Genomic DNA, 18,739 nt, shown 5'->3' with positions numbered 1-18,739 from the left:
TTCCTTGTTCCAGAATACTTTCTTTTCCTTCTTGCCTTTGTGGCACACAGCAGCAAATGGTTTGCAGAGCCGTATCCCTCTCTCTACACACACACGTGTGGCTGGAGCATCCAGAGAGTGCTTCTCAGTGACTTCAGTGGCACCTTAGCAGGCAGTTTCCTGCTTGCCAGCCCCAACCCGTAGCACCTCAGCAAACTTCACCATCCAAAGGGCCATAACTATCCTCTCTCTAGTGAGATCTTAATCTCATCGTAGCAGTGGGGTTGGGAGGGTTCTTCCAGGTTCCTTCCTTGAGTACTCTGCCTCAGCCCTAAAGGTAGCAGCTTCTCCCTGTAACTGCTGTTTCTGTATTCTTTAGACTTATCTTTACCCCTTAGTACTTAATACCCTGTTACTAGTTAATAATTCTTTATATTAAATTTTCCCCAAAGAGCTTGTGGCAAATGTGAGGGTGTGTGACTTCCGAGATGAGATCATAAGAGTTGTGTGTTCCTCCTTGCTTTCTCTCTCGGGTTACTCACTCTGGAGGAAGCAAGCTGCCATGTCATGATGACACTTAAGCAGCCCTGTGGGATGTCCGTGTGGTAAGGAACCGAGGCCACCTCCCAACAACCAGCACTAACTTTCCAGACCTGTGAGTGAGCCATTTCGGAAGCCACTTCCTTCTACCCCAGTTAATCCTTCAGATGACTAGCCCCATTCAAATCTTGACCTCATGAGAGACCCTGAGCCAGGACCACCCATCCAAGCCATTCCTGGACCCCTGCCCCACAGAGACTGTGTGAGATAATAAATGTTTATTATTTTAAGCTGCTAAATTTGGGGATAGTTTGTTACACAGCAACAGATAACTAACAGAGGTACCCTCAAAAAAGAGCTAGTTCAAAATACTGAAGTCAGTTCTCTTTTTTCTTTTTTTTTGACCCTACCACGTGGCATGTGGGACCCTAGTTCTCCAACCAGGGATCAAACCTGTGCCCCCTGCCTTGGAAGCATGGAGTCTCATCCACTGGACCACCAGGTAAGTCGTGAACTCAGTTCTTTTTTAATCAAGGCACCATAAACCCTTTGAAGGGCTTTGTGTCTTTCGCTTTCTTACGAATACTTTTGAAGGTAAAGGGTGGCATTTTAAAATGGTATATTTTGACCTGTGGTGAGTTTTCTGAATTCAAATACACTGTAGAGAAGTATAGTGCAGTGAAATTTTTACTTAACTCTTTCCCAACTAATGTAAAGAACAAAATTCTCTTCAAGGAGAATCTTGTGAAACCAAAAGAAAGAGAATGTTGGGAAGAAGTATTGAAGGTAGCAGCTCCCTCTTTTTTCCACATGACAAGTTTCCATGCCTTATCCATCTATGTATAGACTCTAGAAAAAAAAATAGGTATCATGAAATACATACAAGCACATTTAGTTGAACTGAAAAACAAAGCCAGACTATTTCTGATAGTCTAACTTGGCTGACTGGTTGGATAGTGCCAATAATAGATGTTAGATGAGGTAAATCTTTAGTTCTATAATCTTTAGGAAAATATGTTTAAAGCACATAGGAAAAACATTTCATTGGCAAACGTATTGAAATTAATATTTGTATCTTCCCAATGCTTTTTTTTTCTTTAACTGATAAGGTTACTTAAGACCAGCAAGTGAAAGAGTAAAACAAAGGTTGTATTAGAATAGAATACACTGTGCCACCATGGCAAATTAACCCTGTGTATCATTCAGAATTCAGTCAGTGAAGCAGAACTGCTAATGGTGTTACTAAGGTGTCACTAAGGGGCTTTTTTTCTTTCTTTCTTCTTTTTCAAGGAGTTGACCTCATGTAATTGTCCAAGCAATCTCTGTAAGGTTGTAATCTTTGTAATCGATGCTGGATCTTCAAGTCCACAGGGCAGGCAATCAGGACGAGAAGATGGATCTAAGGTAGGGGAGAGCGGGCATAAGCCAAACAGGAGTCCATGAGGACAGATGAAACCTATGTCCATTCTCACTGCCACTGACCTTGGTGATACGGAGAGGCTCCAGTGGCTGGAGCCGTTTGTCAGAGAACTGAACACACACGCCTGCCCAGGAATTAGAGAAGCTGAAGGAAGCTCTAGAGGAAGGTGGAGTGATTGCAGATCAAGTGATTCCTCACACCAAGGAGGTGAGTGAGCAAGCAGATTAGTGACAACGTGTATGGGCTGCAAAATGACTACAGTTTCACTTCCACCTTCCAGATCCCACCACAAGACTGTCTGGTGGCTCACCCTGATCAGAAACGTAGAGGAACAAAATTCAGGGAAATGTAGTTTAACTTAGTCAAGCTGACATGTTACTCAGTTTCCGCACCCTGGAAACATAGTGGCTTTATATATGTCTTGTTCATACAAGGTCTAATGGAGTCAGCTAGCCCTCCATTTTATAGTTACAGCATTTAGAATTCATGGGCTCCAGTATTGCTGGGGCAGAGGGGAAGCTCACCAGCTTACTCAGAAGCACATTATTCCTGCTGATGTGCCCAATCACATGGCCCTAGAAGCTGCAAGGGAGGCTGAATTTGGTGACCACAAAGGAATTTTGGTAGATGATCTGTGCTATACTGGTAAAATTAATATTCATTTACTAAATCTTGGTAAAGACTTACTTTTTGGTATGTTTCCCAGAAATTGAGAAAGTGAATTTCTCCAGTGAATATACAAAAAAAATCATTTTACTAGTCAGGTGCTTTCCAATACTTGGCTTTCAAAAAAATTGAAGGAGGATTGAATTGAATTTTAATGATAATTTAAAATAATTTTGCTAACAGACCACTATATAATATTAGACAAAATAACTTGGAAATAATCTTTAAAGTTGCATACCATGCTATGAGAAATGTTCATTCTTATAAGAACAAATCTTCTTAGTACTAACATCTATAAAAAATAAGCTCTAAAAGTAAATTTGACACTGAACCCTGTCCCCTTCTAGTAACAAGTAATATTCATACATGGATATGCAAGCTTGTTGATTTAAAAGATATAGTTCTAATAAAATTCTGTGTTTATGTTTAATCATTATCAAGATGCTAATATACTTATTTGACCAATTGCAGTTAATAATAATTACAATGATAATTTAACCCAGAAAAATTTATTTTGCTAATATTTTGAGCCTATGGTCACAGAAAATACAAATTACAACATACAGAAGAGAAGTATAATAGGGTGATCAATAAAAGACTTTCAAGCATAAAATATATTTGGATAAAACTGGGGAAAATGGAATGGAAACATGAGTTCAGGGAGAAAGAAAAATACTAAATTCCCTCCTATTAGAAAAGATCTTGTTCACATACATATATGTGTATATATATAGGCTTCTCTTGTAGCAGAGCATGGGCTGTAGGCACTCGGGCTTCAGTAGTTGTGGCATGTGGGCTCAGTAGCTGTGGCTCATGCGCTCTAGAGTGCAGGGTCAGTAGTTGTGGCATACTGGGCTTAGTTGCTCTGCAGCATGTGGGATCTTCCCAGACCAGGGATCGAGCCCATGTACCCTGCATTAGCAGGCGGATTCTTAACCACTGTGCCACCAGGGAAGTCCCATTCATGTATATTTTTAAAGGATGATGGTATAAAATCTTATTTAAATTTCCTTGAGAAGAGTAATGTTACAATTTTTAAATGTCAGCATACTGAAAATTATATTCTTTTCAACTATTTATGCTGAAAATTTAGATATCAATTTAAGAAATGAGTAATTACATAATGTTTGAAGATTCTAGGGGGGAACAAGCAAAAAGGGTTAGAGATTACTACTCTAGATCACTACAGTGACTACAGAAGGTCCTGCTAATCCAAGTGTCAGAATCTGAGGTCTGCAATCTTGAACAAGACTAGACATTGCCCAGTTCTTGGCCTAGATGTGAAAGAATTAGATTTAGATAATATCTCCCCTCAATAATAACCAAAGACATACCAGTTAAAATAACCATCAGATAGCCAGTCCCATCTGTCCCACTTGTAACTCCTAAGTAGCTGCATGGCAGGCTACCTACCTTAGCACTGAAGGCTGTTAGCAGTGTAACTCCAGTACACATTTCCAACCTCATTTCTCACTACTTCCCCCACCTCGTATTCTGGCTCCTCCCGTTTCCCTGAATACATAGTCCTTCACAGCTCCATGCTTGCTCTTCCCTCTCTCTGGCATTTCTTCTTCCATGCTGGGGAGGATGAGGTGGGTACTAGCAAATGAGGTATGAAATGAGAGCTGACAAGAGCAAAATTCAGCAACTTTGGTATGAACTTTTTTGCCAGAGCCTATCCCAGGCCTTTTTGGGCTCCAGACAGCCTTGAGGATTCCAAGTATTAAGAAATTTATCCTAAATGCTGAGGAAACAGTCCAGTGGAGAGCAGATAAAGAGGGATGAAGTTATATAGGGATTTGCTGATTAACTAAATTCTAGCTGGAAGAACAGCTATATAACTGAGGTTTCAGGCATGAATCCCAATGAGTTTTGCTTCTGTATTCAAGTATAGTCTGTTGTTGGTTGCCTTATTCTGTCCCTCCCACCTGAATGGGAGTGTTGTGTGTCTGCCTTCTTCCTTTTTTCTCTCACTTGAGTTTTGTAACCAGCTGGGGCCCAGAATTACCAAACTTGGAGCAAAGTATATGCACAAGGAGCCTTATCTATGTAATAGGGTGTTGAAAGCAGACTCTTCAGTCCAGAGTTTCAGCTGTGGCCTCAAAGCCAAAAACAATAGGTATCTTTTTATTTTTTTAATCTATTTATTTATTTTAAAGCTGCTTGGGGTCTTCGTTGCTGCACGCAGAGCTTTCTCTAGTTGTGATGAGTGAGGACTACTCTTTGTTGAAGAGCATGGGTTTCTCATTGTGGCTTCTCGTTGTGAAGCATGGGCTCTAGGCATGCAGGCCTCAGTAGTTGCGGCACATGGGCTCAGTAGTTGTGGCGCACAGGCTTGGTTGCTCTGCAGCATGTGGGATCTTCCCGGACCAGGGATCAAACCCATGTCGCCTGCATTGGCAGGCGGATTCTTAACCACTGTGCCACCAGGGAAGTCCCAAAAGGTATCATTTTAATGCAGAGTCTTAAATTAAGTTTAGAAGGCCTGCGAAGAAGGTTGTCCACAAAAAAAAAGCAAAAACAGTTCTAGGGAATTCCCTGGCAATCCAATGGTTAGGACTCCACGATTTCACTGCCGAGGGCCCAGGTTCATTCCCTGGCCGAGGAACTAAGATCTCACAAGAGCAGTGAGGCAGGTAAAAAAACCAAAAAAAAACAAAACAAAACAAAACAATTTGCCAGCTAGTCAGCCTGTCCCCAACTTTGAGGGTGTATAGGAGAGGCTTAGAGACTGATCAGCAGAGACGAGAAAGAATTTAGAGAGTTTTTCCCTCCCAGTACTGCCCAAGTGCACCTCAAGGGCTCTTTGGGGTCCACTCAGAGATACTGATACGTGTTCCTTGGAGTTGGGAGACATGGGCTCTGGTTCCTCATTCGTGTCTGAAAAAGTAAGTGTGTAGACCAGAGTCTGAGTGGGAGCAGCCTGTGGTCACAGAGAGGAAATAACTGTCTTGGGAAAAGCTCATCTTCCCAAGTTCTAAGGGGCAAAGATGAGTGGTTTGTGGGGGCCAGCTGTAGATTCCACAGAAAGATTCTCTTGAAATAGTTGCTGAACAAGAGGACCATCTGGAGGGTCAGGGTGATCTCAACAGGTGTGCCTTGTTGAGGGAATACACCACAGGAAGCCAGAGATTAAGAGAGGAAAGGGATTCCAGATAGCTAGCCAGAGGAGGTATCTCTCATCTGAGAGTAACAAGAACCCCAAAAAGTGCCCCATGAGAGTAGTTTGACATGAAATACCTAGGACATACAGGTGCCAGATTATAACTGGGCAAGCCAAGACATCCTTTCCCCTGCCTCACCTTGGGTTCCCCAGAAGCAGACCCTGAGTTGAGGATACTGTAAAGGGCTTTATTAAGACATGCTCCCAGGAGAAAGCTGTTAGAGAGCGAGGAAACCAAGAAAGGGAAGTTGTGCTCTCAGGCAGAGTTCCATAGAGAGGAGTTTGAGCTGCAGGCTGATCCAGTGTGGAGCTCCAGAATGTAAATTACTCCTCAGAGTTTGTCCTGACTTGAGCAGGGGGAGCTTCTTTCCTAGTCCTAGATCAGTCAGTCTGCCCCCAGGCACTTCTGACACTGTGCATAGCATCACCAGCAGGAGGGCCGTCCCCCAAAGCAGGGGTCCCCAATCCCCAGGCTGTGGACTGGTACCGGTCTGAGGCCTGTTGGGAACCAGGCTGCACAGCAGGAGGTGAGCGGGGGGCGAGCCAGCGAAGCTTTGTCTGCCGCTCCGCATCGCTCTCATTACCACCTGAACCATCCCCCCTCAGCCCCCTACCCTCCATCCGTGGAAAAATTGTCTTCCACAAAACCAGTCCCTGGTGCCAAAAAGGTTGGGGACGGCTGCTCCAAAGAGAGTAGTTGGTATGGGCCTTTAGAAAGGAAAGCACACAGAAGCCAGGGGAGGACGTTAAAGGAATCTAGGTTTGAACGCTAACAGCATCTGCTACAGATCATTCTGCACACTGCTCAGATCTACTTGTAATATTTTACATTAAGTTCATCTTGTCCCAACTTCTTCAAGATTGGAATTGGTCACAATTTCCAGGAGAATATTTAGAAGAACAATGTGAGAGGGATGAGCAACAGCTCCTGTTACTGAAGTTGGTACCAAGGCTGTTAATAATGATTCATCACCTTCCTCGCTCTGTGTTCTAGATTTCCTCCTTTACCCTTGACTGTAATGCTTCTGCTCTTCTGGGTGACTTGCCTTGAAGGGTTTCCCAGATCTTGGTCTCTGAGAGGTCTGAGGCCCTGGATACCCATGCCTTTATGAAGCTGGGATTGCTGTGATTGGCCATTCACCATTACAACTGGCCTGGCAGTACAAGGGCTCACTGAGCTAGTACCTCTAAGGGACCATAAATGGCCCCCAATTCCCACAGGAGAGCTGGACAAAGTCCTACTCTAGCTTTTCTTCGTAATGATGTATCACATCTACCTGGTCTTCTCTGAGTCTCCTGTTTCCATTTCTGTCTTTTTTCAGTTGTGCAGTCTCAGTGTATCCATACTGGTTTCCTGTGGCTACCACAATGAATGACCACAAACTTGGTGGCTTAAAACAACAGAAATTTATCCTTTCACAGTTCTGGAGACCAAAAGTCTGAAATCAAGGTGTGGGCAGGACCATACTCCCTCAAAGACTCTAAGGGAGATTCCTTTCCTCTTCCTCTTTTTTTTTTTTTTTTTTTTACCTTTTTTATCCATTTTTTAGTGGTGGTAGAACATATGAAAATAAAATTATCATTTTAACCATCTTTAAATGTATAGAACTAAGTGGCATTAAATGCATTTACACAGCTGTGCAACCATCGCCACAATCCATCACGAGAACTTTTTTTCCAAACTGAAACTTCATACGCATTAAACAGTAACTCCCCATTTCCCCTCCCCTGGCAACCACCAGTCTACTTTCCGCCTCCGTGGATTTGACTACTCTCGGTACCTCATGAAGTATTGTAGAATCATACATTATTTGTCCTTTTGAGACTGGGTTGTTTCACTTAATATATTTTCAAGTTTCATCCATGTTGTAGTGTGAGTCAGAAGCCCTTCCTTTTTAAGGCAGGACTTAAAATATAGGACAGGCATAAATAATATTCTGCTATATGTATATGCCACATTTTTGTTCTCTTGTCAGTGGACACTTGGGGTGCTTCCACCTTTGGGCTTTTGTGAGTAATCCTACTATGAACAGGTGTGTATAAATATCTCTTTAAGTGCCTGCTTTCAGTTCTTTTGGGTATATACTGAGAAGTGAAATTGCTGGATCACGTGATAATTTTATTTTTAATTTTTTTGAGGAACTGCCATACAGTTTTCCATAGCACCTGCACCATTTTACATTCCCACCAGCAGTGTGCAAGGGTTCCAGTTTCTCCACATCCCCACCAACATCTGTTATTTTCTGTTTTTTTGATGATAGCCATCCCAATAAGTGTGAAGTGGTATCACATGGTTTTGAATTGTCTTTCCCTTATGATTAGTGGTGTTGAGCATCTTTTCATGTGCTTATTGGCCATTTGTGTATCATCTTTGGAGAAATGTCTAATCAAGTCCTTTACCCATATTTTAATCCAATTCTTTGTTTTGTTGTTGTCGTTCTTGAGCTGTAGGAGTTCTTTATATATTCTGGATATTAATTTCTTATCAAATATATGATTTTAAAATATTTTCTCCAATATTTTCACTCTGTTGATAGTATCCTTTGATGCACAAAGTTGTAAATTTTTATGTAAATATTTTTCCTTTGTTGCCTATACTTTTGGTGTCATAGCCAAGACATTACTGCCAAATCCAATGTCATGAAGCTTTTTCCCTGTTTCCTTCTGAGTTTTATAGTTTTAGCTCTTACATTTAGGTCTTTGTTCTGAGTTCATTTTTGTGTATGGTGTCAGGTAAGGGCCCAGCTTTATTCTTTTGCCTTTTTTTTTTACCTCTTCCAGTTTCTGGTGGTTCCTGGTTCCTTTTCTTGTGGCAGCATAATTCCAATTTCTGTCTCTGTCTTCACATGGCCTTCTTCTCTTTGTCTTTGTGTTTCTCCTCTGTGTCTGTATCTTTTCATTGGCCCACCCTAATTCAAGATGATCTTAGCTTGAGATCGTTAGCTTAATTGCATCTACAAAAACGCTTATTCCAAATAAGGTCACATTTTGAGATTCTGGGTAGGAATATTTGGGGAGGCTACTCTTCAACCCACTACAATGTCCATTCTCATCTTTGCTACAAGCAATTTTATTACCAATCCTTTTGTTCCTTTTCCTTAGAGCAGTCTTTAGCATCCTCTGCCACATCCCACTTAAAGCACTTCACCCAACCCAGTTAGCACCAAGTCCTGAAATATTGGCTATTTAGCTGTATCTGTTCATTATTTTCTTAGTGGTTGTTCCAGGGATTCAAATATAGCTCCTTAACTTTTCAATCTACTTAGAATTAATATTTTAACACTTCACCTAAAATATGGAAACCTTGCATTGTTTGGATCCATTTTTCCCTACCCATCTTTTATGCCGTAGATGTCATGTGTATTATGTCTACATACATTATAAACCTCACAAGCCGAAGCTGTACATTTTGCTTTAAACAGTATTGTGTATTTCTCTCAAAAGTCAGAGGGAAAAAACAGTCTTTTATGTTTATCCAGTTATTTACCATTTGTGATTCTCTTTATTCTTTCTTGCATATCCAGTTTTCCATCTGGTGTCATTTCCTTTCAGCTTGAAGACTTCCTTTAGCATTTTTTGCAATACCTCCCCACTGACAATGAATCCTTTTGGTTTCTCTTTCATCTGAAAATGCCTTTATTCATCATTTCTTGAAGGATATTTTAGCTAGATTTAGAATTCTGAGTTCAGAAGTTTTTCTTTCCACACTTAAAGATGTTTGTCTTCTATTATATTAGCTTCCTGGGGCTCCTATAACAAATTACTACAAACTTCATGACTTACAGCAACAGAAATTTATTCTCTCACAGTTTTGAAGGCCAGAAGTTCAAAATCAAAGTGTTGGCAAGGCCACACTCCTTCCAAAGGCTCTAGAGAAGCATCCTTCTGTGCCTCTTCTAGCTTCTGGTGGTTCCAGGCAATGTTTGGCTTATAGTTTCATAAGTCTAATTTCTCCCTCCCTCTTTTTTTTTTTCTTCTTTAAGAAGTTTTATTGAGATACAATTGACATACAATAAACTGCATATATTTAAAGCATACAATTTGTGTTTTTTTTTCTTATTAGTAATGTATATATGGCAATTCCAATCTCCCAATTCTTTTCCCCCCCAATTCCCCCTGCTTTCCCTACTTGGTGTCCATATGTTTGTTCTCTACATTTCTGTCTCTATTTCTGCCTTGCAAACTGGTTGATTTGTACCATTTTTCTATATTCCACATATATGTGTTAATATACGATATTTGTTTTTCTCTTTTGGACTCACTTCACTCTGTATGACAGTCTCTAGGTCCATCCATGTTTCTACAAATGTCCCCATTTCTTTCCTTTTTACAGCTGAGTAATATTCCATTGTATATATGTACCACATCTTCTTTATCCATTCACCTGTTGATGGACGTTTAGGTTGCTTTCATGTTCTGGCTATTGTAAATAGTGCTGCAGTGACCATTGGAGTGCATGTGTCCTTTTGAATTCTGGTGTTCTCTGGGTATATGCCCAGTAGTGGGATTGCTGTGTCATATGGTAACTCTGTTTTTAGTTTTTCAAGAAACCTCCATACTGTTCTCCATAGTGTCTGCCTCCCTCTTAACATGGCCTTCTGTTCTGTGTTTCTGCTCTTCTTTTTTTTTTTTTTTATAGTTGTGGCACATGGGCTTAGTTGCTCCATGGCATGTGGAATCTTCCCAGGGCAGGGCTCGAACTCGTGTCCCCTGCATTGGCAGGTGGATTCTTTACCACTGCGCCACCTAGGAAGTCCTCTGCTCTTCTTAAGAGGACATTTGTGATTGGATCTAGGGCCCACCTGGCTACTCCACAATGATCTTAGACACAGCTTTTTTTTTTTTTATTGAGATATAATAACATATAAAACATATTAGTGGACTTCCTAGGTGGCGCAGTGGTAAAAGAATCCTCCTGCCAATGCAGGGGACACGGGTTCAAGCCCTGCCCTGGGAAGATTCCACATGCCACAGAGCAACTAAGCCCATGTGCCACAACTATTGAGCCTGTGCTCTAGAGCCCGTGAGCCACAACCACTGAGCCCATGTGCCACAACTACTGAAGCCCACGCACCTAGGGCCTGTGCTCCACAACAAGAGAAGCCACTACAATGGGGAGCCTGTGCACCACAATGAAGAGTAGCCCCCGCTCTCAGCAACTAGAGAAAGCCCGGGTGCAGCAACGAAGACCCAACACAGCCAATAAATTAATTAATTAATTAATTAATTTAAAAAAAAACAGTTTCAGGTTTACAGCATAATAATTCAATATTTGTATTTATTGCAGAATGATCACCACAATAAGTCTAGTTAAGGCACATTTAATTACAAATTTTTTTTCTTGTGATGAGAATGAGAACTTTTAAGAAACTCTCTTAGCAGCTTTCAAATACACAATAGAGTTATAGTCACCATACTGTACATTATATCTCATGACTTATTTTATAACTGGAAGTTTGTACCTTTTGCCCACCTTCACACCCATTTTGCCTATCCTTCAACCCCTGCCTCTGGCAATTGCCAATCTGTTCTCTGTATCTTGAGTTCAGTTGTTTTTGTTTGTTTGTATGATTTTAGATTCCATATAATAAGTGAGATTATATGGTATTTGTCTTTGTCTGACTTATATCAGTTGGCATAGTGCCTTCAAGGTCCATTCATGTTGTCACAGATGGAAGGATTCTCTCATTTTTTATGGCTGAATAATATTCCATTGTGTGTGTGTGTGTGTATCACAACTTCTTTGTCCATTCATTCATTAATTGACATTTAGGTTTTTTTCATATCTTGGCTATTTAAAATAATGCTGCTATGAACATTGTGGTGCAGATATCTTGTTAAGTTGGTGTTTCCGTTTCCTTTGGATATATTCCCAGAATTGGAATTGCTGGATCATATGGTAGTTCTGTTTTTATTTGGCGGGGATCCTCCATACTGTTTTCCATAGTGGCTATACCAGTTTACAGTCTCGCCAGCAGTGCCCAAGGGTTCCCATTTCTTTACATCCTCACCAGTATTTATCTCTTATCTTTTTTTTTAATTACTTAATTTATTTATTGGCTGAGTTGGGTCTTCATTGCTGCACACAGGCTTTCTCTAGTTGTGGCAAGCAGGGGCTGCTCTTCATTGCGGTGCTCGGGGCTTCTCTTGTTGTGGAGCATGGGCTCTAGGCACACGGGCTTCAGTAGTTGCGGCACGTGGGCTCAGTAGTTGTGGCTTGCAGGCTCTAGAGTGCAGGCTCAGTAGTTGTGGCACATGGCCTTAGTTGCTCTGCAGCATGTGGGATCTTCCCGGCCCAGGGTTCGAACCTGTGTCCCCTGCATTGGCAGGCAGATTATTAAACACTGCACCACCAGGGAAGTCCCCCTTCACCCATTTTTTAATTGGATTTTTTTTTTGCTGTCGAGTTATATGAGTTCTTTATTTTGTATATTAATCCCTTATCAGATATATGGTTTACAAATATTTTTTCCCATTCCATGCATTATCTTTTCATTTTGTTGTTTCTTTTGCCATGGAGAAGCTTTTTTAGTTTGATGCAGCCCCACTTGTTTGTTTTTTATTTTGTTGATTGTGCTTTAGATGTCATATCCAAAAAAAATCATTGTCAAGACTCATGTCAAGGTGCTTTTTCCCTGTTTTCTTTGAAGAGTTTCACGGTTTCAGGTCATACATTAAGTCTTTAATCCATCTTAAGTTAATTGTTATAAGTAGTATAACATAGGGATCTAGATTCATTCTTTTACATGTGAATTTTCCCAGCACCATTAATTAGAAATACTCTTTCCTCCATTGATTATTCTTGGCTCCCTTATCGAATATTGGTTGACTGTGTATGATTGGGTTTATTTCTAAGCTCTCAATTCTGTTCCATTGATCTATGTGTCTGTTTTTATGCCAGTATCATACTGGGTTTTTTATTTTTAATTTATTTATTTATTGGCTGTGTTGGGTCTTTGTTGCTGCACACGGGCTTTCTCTAGTTGCGGCGAGCAGGGGCCACTCTTCATTGTGGTGCGCGGGCTCCCAGATATAAATCTCATTTGATTGTGATGAATGACCCTTTTAATGTGCTGCTGAATCTGGTTTGCTAGTGTTTTATAGAGAATTTTTGCATCTGTATTCATTAGGGTTATTGGTTTGTAGTTTCCTCTTCTGATAGTGGCCTTTTCTGGTTTTGGCCAAAGTGATGCTAGACAGTTTGGAAGTATTCCCTCTTCTTTGATTTTTTTTGTAAGAAGTTGAGAAGGATTGGCATTAATTCTTCTTTGAATGTTTGGTAGAACTCATAAATGAAGTTACCTGGCTGTGGACTTGGTTCTTGGGAGGTTTTTGATTACTGACTCTATCTGTGTTGAGATTTTGTGTTTCTTCGTGATTCAGTCTTATTAGATTGCATGTTTCTAGGAACTTATCCATTTCTTCTAGGTTGTACAACTTTTTGCTGTATAATTGTTTATAGTAGTCTCTAGTGATCCTTTGTATTTCTGTGGTGTCAGTTGTAATGTCTCCTCTTTTATTTCTGATTTTATTTATTTGAGTTCTCTCTTCTTGGTGAGTCTTAACTAAATGTTTGTCAATTTTGTTTATGTTTTTTAAAAAAACAGCTCTTAGTTTCATCAATCTTTTCTATTGCCTTTTTAGTCTCTTTCATTTATTTTTTTTTTATAAATTTATTTTTGAATGCATTGGGTCTACATTGCTGTGCACAGGCTTTCTCTAATTGTGGCGAGTGGGGGCTACTTTCCGTTGCGGTGCACTGGCTTCTCATTGCGGTGGCTTCTATTGTTGCAGAGCACAGGCTTTAGGTGCACGGGCTTCAGTAGTTGCAGTGTGTGGGCTCAGTAGTTGTGGCTTGCAGGCTCTAGAGCACAGGTTCAGTAGCTGTGGTGCACGGGCTTAGTTGCCCCACAGCATGTGGGATCTTCCCAGACCAGGGCTTGAACCCATGCCTTCTGCATTGGCAGGCAGATTATTAACCACAGCGCCACCAGGGAAGTCCTATTTCATTTATTTCTGCTGTAGTCTTTATTTCCTTTCTTCTGCTAACTTCGGGCTCAGTTTGTTCTTTTTCTAGTTTCTTAAGGAGTCGAATTAGGTTGTTTATTTGGAATCTTTCTTTCTTTCTTCTTAATGTAGGCATTTATTGCTTCTAAGAACTACCTCTTAGCACTGCTTTTTACTGCATCCCACAAGGCTTGGTATGTTGTGTTTCCATTTTTGTTTGTCTCAAGATACTTTTTAATTTCCTCTATAATTTCTTCTTTGATCAGGAAAGTGTTGTTTAATTTCTATGTATTCATGAATTTTCCAGGTTTTCACTTGTTATCATTTTCTATTTTTATGCCATTGTGGTCAGAGAAGATACTTGGTATGATTTCAGTCTCCTTGAATGTGATAAGAGTTGTTTTTTGGTCTAACATATGATCTATCCTAGAAAATGTCTGATGTGCACCTGAGAAGTATTTGTATTCTGCTGTTGTCAGAATGTTCTATATATATCTGTCAGGTCCATTTGATAGTGTTCAAATCTACTGTTTACTTATTGATTCTCTGGATGATCTATCCAATGATGGAGGAGGAGGGCTTTTTAAAAATTTTTTTTGGAGTATAGTTGCTTTACAATATTGTGTTAGCTTCTGCTGTACAGCAGAGTGAATCTGCTATACATATACATATATCCCCTCTTGTTTGGATTTCCTTCCCATTTAGGTCACCAAAGAACACTGAGTAGAGTTCCCTGAGCCATGTAGTAGGTTCTCATTAGTTATCTATTTTATACAAAGTATCAATAGTGTATGAATGTCAATCCCAGTCTCCCAATTTATTCCACTCTCCCTTCCCCCCTTGGTATCCATACCTTTGTTCCCTGTCTTTGTCTCTATTTCTGCTTTGTAAATAAGATTGTATCAATTTTTTCAGATTCCCCATATATGCATTTATATTCAATATTTGTTTTTCTCTTTCTGACTCACTTTATTCTGTATGACACTCTCTAGGTCCATCCACATCTCTATAAATGACCCAATTTCAATCCTTTTTATAGCTGAGTAGTATTCCATTGTATATATGTACCACATCTTCTTTATCAGTTCCTCTGTTGATGGACATTTAGGTTGCTTCCATGTCCTAGCTATTGTAAATAGTACTGCAGTGAACATTGGGGTGCCTGTGCCTTTTTGAGTTATGGTTTTCTCTGGGTATATGCCCAGTAGTGGGATTGCTGGGTCATATGGTAATTCTATTTTTAGTTTTTTAAGGAACTTCCATACTGTTCCCCATAGTGGCTGTATCAGTTTACATTCCCACCAACCATGCATGAGGGTTCCCTTTCTCCACACCTTCTCCAGCATTTATCGTTCGTATATTTTTTGATGATGGCCATTCTGACTTCTGTGAGGTGATAACTCAGTGTAGTTTTGATTAGCATTTCTCTAGTCATTAGTGATGTTGAGCATCTTTTCATGTGATTTTTGGCCATCTGTATGTCATCTTTGGAGAAATATCTATTTAGGTTTTCTGCTCATTTTTTGATTGGGATTTTTTATATATTGAGCTGCATAAGCTGCATATGTATTTTGGAGATTAATCCTTTGCCAGTTTCTTCGTTTGCAAATATTTTCTCCCATTCCGAGGGTTGTCTTTCATCTTGTTTATGGTTTCCTTTGCTGTGCAGAAGCTTTTAAGTTTCATTAGGTCCCATTTGTTTTGTTTTGTTTTGTTTTAATTCTCATTACTGTAGGAGGTGGGTCAAAAAAGATCTTGCTGTGATTTATGTCAAAGAGTGTTCTGCCTATGTTTTCCTCTAGGAGTTTTATACTGTCTGGCCTTACATTTAGGTCTTTAATCCATTTTGAGTTTATTTTTGTGTATGGTGTTAGGGAGTGTTCTAATTTGATTCTTTTACATGTAGCTGTCTAGTTTTCCCAGAACCACTTACTGTAAAAGCTGTCTTTGTTCCATTGTATACTCTGGCCTCCTTTGTCATATATTAGGTGCCCATATGTGCGTGGGTTTATCTCTGGGCTTTCTATCCTGTTCCATTGATCTATATTTCTGTTTTTTTGTGTGCCAGTACCATACTATCTTGATTATTGTAGCTTTGTAGTATAGTCTGAAGTCAGGGAGCCTGATTCCTCCAGCTCCATTTTTTTTTTCTCAAGATTGCTTTTGCTATTTGAGGTCGTTTGTGTTTCCACACAAATTGTAAAAATTTTTATTCTAGTTCTGTGAAAAATGCCATCGGTAATTTGATAGGGATTGCATTGAATTTGTAGATTGCTTTGGGTAGTATAGTCTTTTTTACAATATCGATTCTTCCAATCCAGGAACATGGTTTGTGTTGTCTTTGATTTCTTTCAGCAGTATCTTATAGTTTTCTGCATATAGGTCTTTTGCGTCCTTATGTAGGTTTATTCCTAGGTATTTTATTCTTTTTGTTGCAGTGGTAAATGGGACTGTTTCCTTAATTTCTCTTTCTGATCTTTCATTGTCAGTGTATAAGAATGCAAGAGATTTCTGTGTATTAATTTTGTATCCTGCAACCTTACTAAATTCATTGATTAGCTCTAGTAGTTTTCTGGTGGCATCTTTAGGATTTTCTATGTATAATATCATGTCATCTGCAAACAGTGACAGTTTTACTTTTTCTTTGCCAGTTTGGATTCCTTTTATTTCTTTTTCTTCTCTAATTGCTGTGGCTAGGACTTCCAAAACTATGTTGAATAATAGTGGCAAGAGTGGACACCCTTGTCTTGTTCCTGATTTTAGAGGAATTTTCAGTTTTTCACCATTGAGAAGAATGTTTGTTGTGGGTTTGTCATACATGGCCATTATTATGTTGAGGTATGTTCCCTCTATGCCCACCTCCTGGAGAGTTTTTTATCATAAATGGATGTTGAATTTCGTCAAAAGCTTTTCCTGCATCTATTGAGATGATCATATAGTTTTTTTCTTCAGTTTGTTAATATGGTTTATCACATTGATGATCTATCCAGTGATGGAAGTGGAGTATTAAAGTCCCCTACTATTATTGTATCGCTTTCCATTTCTCCTTTTAGGTATGTTAATATTTGCTTTATATATTTAGGTACTCCAATGTTGGGTGCACAAATATTTACAAAAGGTATGTCCTCTTTTTGGATTGACTCCTTTATTATTATGTAATGACCTTCTTTGTCTCTTATTAGTCTTCGTCTTAAAAGTATCTTGTCAGATATAAGTATAGCTACCCTCCACTTTCTTTTGGTTTCTGTTTACATGGAGTATCTTTTTCCATCCCTTCACTTGCAGTTTGTGTGTGTCTTTATATCTGAAGTGAGTCTCTTGTAGCCTGCAGATAGATAGGTCATGCTTTTTTATCCATTCAGCCATTCTCTGTCTTTTAGTTGGAGAATTTGGTCCATTTCCACTTAAAGTAATTATTGAGAGGTATGTGCTTATTGCCATTTTGTTAATTGCTTTCTATCTTTTTTGTAGTTCCTCTTTTTTCTTCTTCTTCTCTTGCTCTCTTCTTTTGTGATTTGATGGTTTTCTATAGTGGTATGCTTAGATTCTTTTATCTTTTGTGTATCTTCTATAGGTTTTTACTTTCTAGTTATCATGAGTCTTACATAATATAACTAATCATGTTTAGACAGTCTACTTCAAGTTGATAGCAACTTAAGTTTGAATGCATTCTAAAGCTCTACATTTTTACTCCTCCCACCATTTTTTATGTTTTTGACATCACAGTTTACACCTTCTTATGTTGTGTATCCCTTAACAAATTATTATAGTTATTTTTACTGCTTTTGTTTTTTAACCTTTATACTATCTTTATAAGTGATTAACCCATCACCTTTACATGATTAGATTGTTCTGAATTTTACTTTTGCCAGTGAGGTTTATACTTTCATGTTTCCTTGGTACTAATTATACCCTTTCATTTCAGCTTAAAGAAGTCCCTTTAATATTTCTTGTAAGTCCAGTTTAATGGTGATGAACTCCTTTAACTTTTGCTTATTTGGAAAACTGTTTATCTCTTCTTCAATTCTAAGTGAAATCTCTGCTGAGTAAAGTATTGTTTGGTTGGCTTTTTTTTTTTTTTTTCTTTCAGCCCTTTGAATGTACTGTGCCACTCCCTTCAGGCCTATAAGGTTTCTGCTGAAAAATCTGCTCTTAAGCTTATGGGGGTTCTCTTGTATGAAACAAGTTGTTTTTCTCTTGCTACTTTTAAGATTCTTTCCTTGTCTTTAACTTTTGACACTTATTATGTGTCTTGATGTGGGTCTCTTTGGGTTCATCTTCTTTGGAACTCTTTAGTCTTCCTGGAACTGGATGTCTGTTTCCTTCCCTGGGTTAGAAAAGTTCTTGGCCATTATTTCTTCAAATAAGTTTTCTTTTCCTTTCTCTCCCTCTTCTCCTTCTAAGATCCCTATAATACAAATGCTAGTCTGCTTGATGTTGTCTGTTAAGCTATCTTCACTTTTTTCATTCTTTTTTTTTTTAACTTTTTATTGGAGTATAGTTGATTGACAATGTTGTGTTATTTTCAAGTGTACAGCAAAATGATTCAGTTATACATATACATATATCTATTCTTTTCCAAATTCTTTTTCCATTTAGGTTGTTAAATAACATCGAGCAGAGTTCCCTGTGCTATATATAGTAGGTCCTTGTTGGTTACCTATTTTAAATATAGCAGCATGTATGTATCAATCACAGACTCCTTAACTATCCCCCCCCCCATTCTCTTTTTTTCCCCTGCTCTGATTAGGTGAGTTCTAATCACCTAGTCACCTTGCCCTGTCTTCAAGTTCACTTATCCTTTCTTCAGCTTCATCTAGTCTGTTTTTGAACTCCTCTGTTATTTTTTTCAGTTCAATTATTGTATTCTTCGGCTCTGTGACTTTTATTTGGTACTTTCTTATATTTTCTACCTCTTTGTTGAAATTCTTCCTTTGTTCATCCATTCTTCTGAGATCAGTGAG

The 18,739-nt window shown here is 39.1% G+C and overlaps 1 long non-coding RNA gene across 8 annotated transcripts in view; it reads left to right on the top strand.

The window, feature by feature from the left end:
* LOC130849890 (uncharacterized) overlaps window positions 1-18,739 on the top strand; it is a 66,760-nt gene that overhangs the window by 2,958 nt on the left and 45,063 nt on the right. For all 8 annotated transcript variants that reach the window (XR_009052800.1, XR_009052805.1, XR_009052804.1 and 5 more), the window contains exons 2-3: window positions 952-1,021; window positions 1,810-2,146. This is a non-coding gene — a long non-coding RNA (uncharacterized LOC130849890). The remainder of the gene's footprint in view (window positions 1-951; window positions 1,022-1,809; window positions 2,147-18,739) is intronic.

Source organism: Hippopotamus amphibius, chromosome 1 (assembly GCF_030028045.1).
Source record: "Hippopotamus amphibius kiboko isolate mHipAmp2 chromosome 1, mHipAmp2.hap2, whole genome shotgun sequence".
NCBI classification, from domain to species: domain Eukaryota; kingdom Metazoa; phylum Chordata; class Mammalia; order Artiodactyla; family Hippopotamidae; genus Hippopotamus; species Hippopotamus amphibius.
This window is presented reverse-complemented; position numbering and strand designations above follow the sequence as displayed.